At 37.8% G+C, this 5,973-nt stretch overlaps 1 pseudogene; it reads left to right on the top strand.

The window, feature by feature from the left end:
• The first annotated feature begins 2,153 nt into the window (after positions 1 to 2,153).
• LOC143663227 (histone H2A.V pseudogene) lies at positions 2,154 to 2,864 on the top strand (annotated as a pseudogene).
• Positions 2,865 to 5,973: the final 3,109 nt, after the last annotated feature.

Below are 5,973 nucleotides of genomic sequence, written 5' to 3'. Positions count from 1 at the left end.
ACAGTTAGAGGAAAATGTAGGTAAATATCTTATAAATCTTATAATTGGAGGCGATTTTATAGACCTTACACCTAAAGCAAAAGCACTGAAGAAAGAAATAAATAAATGGGAACTCCTCAAAATTAAACAGTTTTGTGCATCAAAGAACTTCATCAAGAAAGTAAAAAGATAGCCTACACAATGGGAGATAATATTTGGAAATGACATATCAGATAAAGGTCTAGGATCCAGAATTTATTAAGAGATTGTTCAGCTCAACAACAAAAAGACAGCCAATCCAACTACAAAATGGGGGAAAAAACTTGAACAGACACTTCTCAGAAGAGGAAATACAAATGGCCAAAAGGCACATGAAGAGATGCTCAATGTCCCTGGCCATTAGAGAAATGCAAATCAAAACCACAATGAGATATCATCTCACACCCACCAGAATGGCCATTATCAACAAAACAGAAAATGACAAGTGCTGGAGAGGATGTGGAGAAAGAGGCACACTTATTCACTGTTGGTGGGAATGTCAAGTGGTGCAGCTGCTGTGGAAGGCAGTTTGATGGTTCCTCAAAAAGCTGAATATAGAATTGCCATATGACCCAGCAATGCCATTGCTAGGTATCTACTCAGAGGACATAAGGGCAAAGACACAAACGGACATTTGCACACCAATGTTTATAGCAGCATTATTTACAATTGCAAGGAGATGGAACCAGCCAAAATGTCCATCAACAGACGAGTGGCTAATCAAACTGTGGTATATACATACGATGGAATATTATGCAGCTTTAAGACAGAATAAACTTATGAAGTATGTAACAACATGGGTGGACCTAGAGAGCATTATGCTGAGTGAGACTAGCCAAAAACTAAGGGACAAATACTGTATGGTCTCATTGATATGAACTGACATTAGTGAATAAACCTGGAATATTTTGTTCGTAACAGAGACCATCAGGAGATAGAAATAGGGTAAGATATTGGGTAATTGGAGCTGAAGGGATACAGACTGCAACAGGACTGGATACAAAAACTCAGAAATGGACAGCACAATACTACCTAACTGTAATGTAATTATGTTAAAACACTGAATGAAGCTGCATGTGAGAATGATAGAGGGAGGAGGGCTGGTGACATAAATGAAATCAGAAAGAAAGAGAGATGTTAAAGATTGAGATGGTATAATCTAGGAATGTCTAGAGTGTATAATAATAGTGAAATGTACAAGGTACAATTTTAAAATTGTTTTTGCATGAGGAAGAACAAAGGAAAGTCATTATTGCAGGGTGCTGAAAATAGATGGTAATCAATATTTTAAAATTTCTACTTATGTGTGAGACTAAAGCAAAAAATGTTTATTTGTTACAAAATTTATATTTTGACTAGTGCATTTCCTAATATAACTTATGTAGATAGTTTGATTGAACACCATAAGTACTTGGAATCTCAGGTAGGACATGAGATTTTGTTGGTTTGTCCAGAGTGATGCCCCGATGAGTCCCAGAATGATTCGATCAGTGAGTGGAAAAGTATCTGCAAAGCCCCCTTCGGGGAATGGTGAGAACAGGGAGAAATTCAACTTTCCCAAGTTGAATTCTTGATATTCTCACAAGCAGTGTGGACAACCAAAGCTATAGGCAGAGCCCCCAGTCTCGGGGTTTGTTCATATGAAACTTAACCCCGAGAAGGATAGGTCAAGTCTACTTAAAATTTTGGCCTAAGAGTCACCCCCAAGAGAGCCTCTTTTGTTGCTCAGATGTGGCCTCTATCTCCAGCCAACACAACGAGCAGTCTCACCACCCTACCCTTCTCTACGTGGGGCATGACTCCCAGGGATGTGGACCTTCCTGGCAATGTGGGACAGAGATCTTGGAATGAGCTGAGATTCAGCATCAAGGGATTGAGAAAAACTCTAGAATGTGCTGAGACTTAGCATGAAGGGTTTGAGAAAACCTTCTCGACCAAAAGGGGGAAGAGGGAAATGAGACAAAGTGTCAATGGCTGAGAGATTCCAAACAGAGTCAAGAGGTTATCCTGGAGGTTTTTCTTATGCATCAAGTAGATATCATCTTATTATTCAAGATGTAATGGAGAGAGAACGGCGGCTGCGGCGGCTCGGGAGGGGGAGCAGGTGTGGCGCGCACGGCCGATTGGAATAGATTCGGCGCCGCGTCAGAGCAGACGGGTGGAAGCAGCGCGCCGGGAGCAGCGCCGAGACCATGGCTGGAGGCAAAGCTGGAAAAGACAGTGGAAAGGCCAAAGCTAAAGCAGTATCTCGCTCACAAAGAGCTGGACTCCAGTTTCCAGTGGGCCGTATCCACAGACACTTGAAGACTCCTACTACAAGCCACGGGAGGGTTGGTGCCACTGCTGCAGTGTATAGTGCTGCAATTCTGGAGTATCTCACTGCTGAGGTGCTGGAACTGGCAGGTAATGCCTCGAAGGATCTCAAAGTAAAGCGTATCACTCCACGTCACTTGCAGCTTGCAATCCGTGGTGATGAAGAATTGGATTCTCTTATCAAAGCTACCATAGCTGGGGGTGGTGTGATCCCTCACATCCACAAATCTCTGATTGGGAAGAAGGGACAGCAGAAAACTGCTTAGAGAGTTGTTTTAACCAACCGTCTTTCACCCTGTCATTGTACTGTAACTGGGACAGAAGAAATAATGGGGATATGTTGAATTTTTAAACACGTTAAATGGAAGAGCATAGACAATTACGTAGACATAAAGAAACATTTGTATGTTCTTAGATTCAAAGTTTGATAAAAGTACCTTTCCATGTGGCAACAATTGTGTGTTGATTGGCTAGGTTTCTCCCATGTGTTTTATACAAAAATGGACTTGATAAACCATTTTTTACAAAATTAATTTGTCTCAAAACCGTTTGTTCATGATATATAGGAAAAATTTTGCTCAGACTGAAATTTTTTGAATCTCAATTTGGTTATCCTATTCAGAATAATCTGAAAACAGAAATTGGGAATATAGATTTACCATGATTAATACCATATTTCATTGAATCTAAGATGCTATTGATTATAATATGCACCAATATTTTATGTACCACTAAGAAAGAAAAACTCTGCCAATTAAACCATGATATGCCATCAGTTATAAGATGCATCCCAATTTCAGAGATAGAAGAATGTGAAAAGGTACATTTAGGATTGATGAAATAGGGTAGCAAAATCATTTGAATTATTTATTGAGTGCTTATCATGTATCAGGTCCTGTACTATGTACTTTTATGTCATGTACCAATGAATTAGGACATTTTATTTCCTCCATTTTATAGATGTGGAAGCTGTGGCTTACAGAAGTTAAATGATTTGCCAGAAAACATTAGTAGCTGGAAAAATGGCAGAAAATTTTGAATCCTAGTGCTAGGATTCCAACCTAGGTTTGCTTGACCCCAGAACCCACATTCCTCCCTGGAATTGAAGTTAAGTTTCTCAGTTTTCTGCTGTTTGGTTTAAAAATTCCAATTTTAGTGGTCTTTTGGAAATTTGAATTCTGTAAGTAGAGACTTAGCTATGCATTCGATAGTGATTGAAAAATACTTCTTCCCTGTCAAGTCATGTATGTATTACTTTTTAGAGGTGTGTCCAGTCTAAATCATTTTTGCTCAGTTATTTAGATTTGCATTTTTATCTATTCCTGAAAAATTGACTGGATTCCTATTGGTATTTATAAATACACTTTTTTTAATTTTCAAAAAAAAAAAAGATGTAATGGAGAGGCTGGAGGGAACTGCCTGAAAATGTAGAACTGTGTTCCAGTAGCCATGTTTCTTGAGGATGATTGAATAATGATACAGCTGTCACAAAGTGACTGTGTGATTGTGAAAACCTTGTGTCTGATGCTCCTTTTATCTACCTTGTCAACAAAGGAGTAGAACATATGGAATAAAAAGAAATAATAGGGGAACAAATGCTAAAATAAATTTAGTTTGAAATGCTAGTGATCAATGAAAGCAAGGGGTAAGGGGTATGGTAGGTATAATCTTTTTTTTTCTTTCTTTCCTGTGTTCGTTTTATTTCTTTTTCTATTGCTTTCTATTTCTTTTTCTGAATTAATGCAAATGTTCTAAGAAATGATGAATATGCAACTAAGTGATGATATTGTGAATTACTGATTATGTATGTTGATGTTTTATTTTGTTTCTTTATTTTTTAATTAATAAATAAATTTTTTTAAAAAGCAATAGTTTTCAAAGCACTCTTCAACAAGTGGTTACAGGACAGATCCCAGAGTTTGTCATGGGCTACCATATGATTCTCTCAGAATTTCCCTTCTAGCTGCTCCAGAATATAGGAGGCTAGAGGGTTTAAATACTTTTTACCATCACAATCAACTTTTTTTCCCCCATCTTTTTGTGAAAAATAACATATATACAAAAAAGCTATAAATTTCAAAGTGCAGCACCACAATTAGTTGTAGAACATATTTCAGATTTTGACATAGGTTACAATTTCACAATTTTAGGTGTTTGCTTCTAGCTGCTCTAAAATACTGGAGACTAAGAGAGATGGCAATTTAATGATTCAGCATTCATATTCATTTGTTAAGTCCTATCAATGCTGTGTAGTTTTCTGTGTACACGTCCTCTATGTCCCTAATTAAGTTCATACCTAAGTGTTTGTTTCCTTTAGTTGCTATTTTGAATGGAATTTTTTCCTTAACTAACTCCTCAGGTAGGTCATTTCTTGTGCATAGAAATGTTACTGATTTTTGCACATTAATTGTATATCCCGCCACCTTGCTGAATTTGTTCATTAGCTCGAGAAACTTTGCTGTAGATTTCTCAAGATCTTCCAAGTATAGTGTATTAGTTAGGGTTCTCTAGAGAAAGAAAATCAACAGGAAACACTCGCAAATATAAAATTTATGAAAGGTCTCACGTGACTGCGGGAACGCAGAGTCCAAAATCTGCAGAGCAGGCTATGAAGCCAACGATTCTGATGGAGGGTCTGGATGAACTCCACAGGAGAGGCTCACCAGCCGAAGCAGGAAGAGAGCCTGTCTCTTCTGAATCCTCCTTAAAAGGCTTCCAGGGATTAGACTGAGCATCACTCATTGCAGAAAACACTCCCCTTGGCTGATTACAAATGGAATCATCTGTGGATGCAGCTGATGTGATCATGATCTAATTCTATGAAATGTCCTCATTGCAACAGACAGGCCAGCACTTGCCCAACCAGACAAACAGGTACCATCACTTGGCCAAGTTCACACATGAATCTGATCATGACATATAGTATCATATTATCTGCAAATAATAAGAGTTTTACTTCTTTCTTTCCAATTTGGGTGCCTTTTATTTCATTGTCCTGCCTGATTGCTCTAGCTAGAACTACTAGCACATGTTGAATAATGGTGACAGTGGGCATCCTTGTTTTGTACCTGATCTTAGGGGGAAGGCCGTCAGTCTCTCTCTCCATTGAATACGATGCTGGCTATTGGTTTTTCATATAGTCCCTTTATCATATTGAGGTAGTTACCTTTGATTCCTAGTTTTGGAGCATTTTTATGAGAAAGGGATGCTGAATTTTGTCAAATGCTTTTTCAGCATCAATCAAGATGATCATGTGATTTTTCCCTTTTAATTCGTCAATGTGCTGTATTACATTAATTGATCTTATGTTAAACCATCCTTGCATTCCTGGTATAAACTCCACTTGGTCATTGTGTATAATTTTTTTAATGTGCTGTTGGATTCAATTTGCTAATATTTTATTGAGAATTTTTACATCTATGTTCATTAGGGAGATTGGCCTGTAGTTTTCCTTTCTCATAGCATCTTTACTTGGTTTTGGTATTACCATGATAATAGCTTCAGAAAATGAGTAAAGTAGAGTTCCTTTTTCCTCAATTTTTTGGAAAATTTTGAGCAGGATTGGTGTTAGTTCTTTCTGGAATGTTTGATAAAATTCCCATATGAAGCCATCTGGCCCTGGGCTTTTCTTTGTAGGAAGTT

Source organism: Tamandua tetradactyla, chromosome 2, assembly GCF_023851605.1.
Source record: "Tamandua tetradactyla isolate mTamTet1 chromosome 2, mTamTet1.pri, whole genome shotgun sequence".
Classification (NCBI taxonomy): Eukaryota; Metazoa; Chordata; class Mammalia; order Pilosa; family Myrmecophagidae; genus Tamandua; species Tamandua tetradactyla.
The sequence above is the reverse complement of the archived record's forward strand: the minus strand, read 5'-3'. Positions and strand labels throughout refer to the sequence as shown.